Genomic DNA, 251 nt, shown 5'->3' on the forward strand with positions numbered 1-251 from the left:
AACTCGAGACTGCTCAGCCGGCGTCGCCGTCGACGCCAACAGCGCTGCCCACGAACATTAAACACTCTCGGCAGCAGAGAGGATTCCGGCGTCGGCGTCGATTTTCCGGTTTTTGCGGCGAATTCGGTAAGAGTCTGGTTTCTGGCTAAGAGAAGGAAAATAATTTCAAAAAGAAGTTCTCTTCGGGTCTTTGTTTTCCTTCAAAAGTGATCTTAGGAATTCGAAAATGTAATATTTTTTAAAGAAATGGA

Source organism: Drosophila ananassae, chromosome 2R (genome assembly GCF_017639315.1).
Source record: "Drosophila ananassae strain 14024-0371.13 chromosome 2R, ASM1763931v2, whole genome shotgun sequence".
Classification (NCBI taxonomy): Eukaryota; Metazoa; Arthropoda; class Insecta; order Diptera; family Drosophilidae; genus Drosophila; species Drosophila ananassae.